The following is a 284-nucleotide window of genomic DNA, read 5'->3' as shown; positions in this document are numbered from 1 at the left end:
CAAAAATGCACCGGATCCCATTAGAACTCCGAAGCTAAGCGTGCTTGGGCGAGAGTAGTACTAGGATTGGTGACCCCCTGGGAAGTCCTCGTGTTGCATCCCCCACCGTCTTTTTAATTTTTCTTTTAAACCGCTGGACCGCTCGCTAAGGGTACTATCCTTTTAAACCGCTAAACCGCTAAGCGAGAGAAGTTGCGCGGAAAGAGAGGGTCAAGTACATTTTGCGCGCAGTACGTGACGGATGCGATCATACCAGCACTAATGCACCGGATCCCATCAGAACT

This window comes from Ipomoea triloba, chromosome 16, assembly GCF_003576645.1.
Source record: "Ipomoea triloba cultivar NCNSP0323 chromosome 16, ASM357664v1".
Taxonomy (NCBI): Eukaryota; Viridiplantae; Streptophyta; class Magnoliopsida; order Solanales; family Convolvulaceae; genus Ipomoea; species Ipomoea triloba.
Note: the sequence above shows the minus strand (reverse complement) of the source record.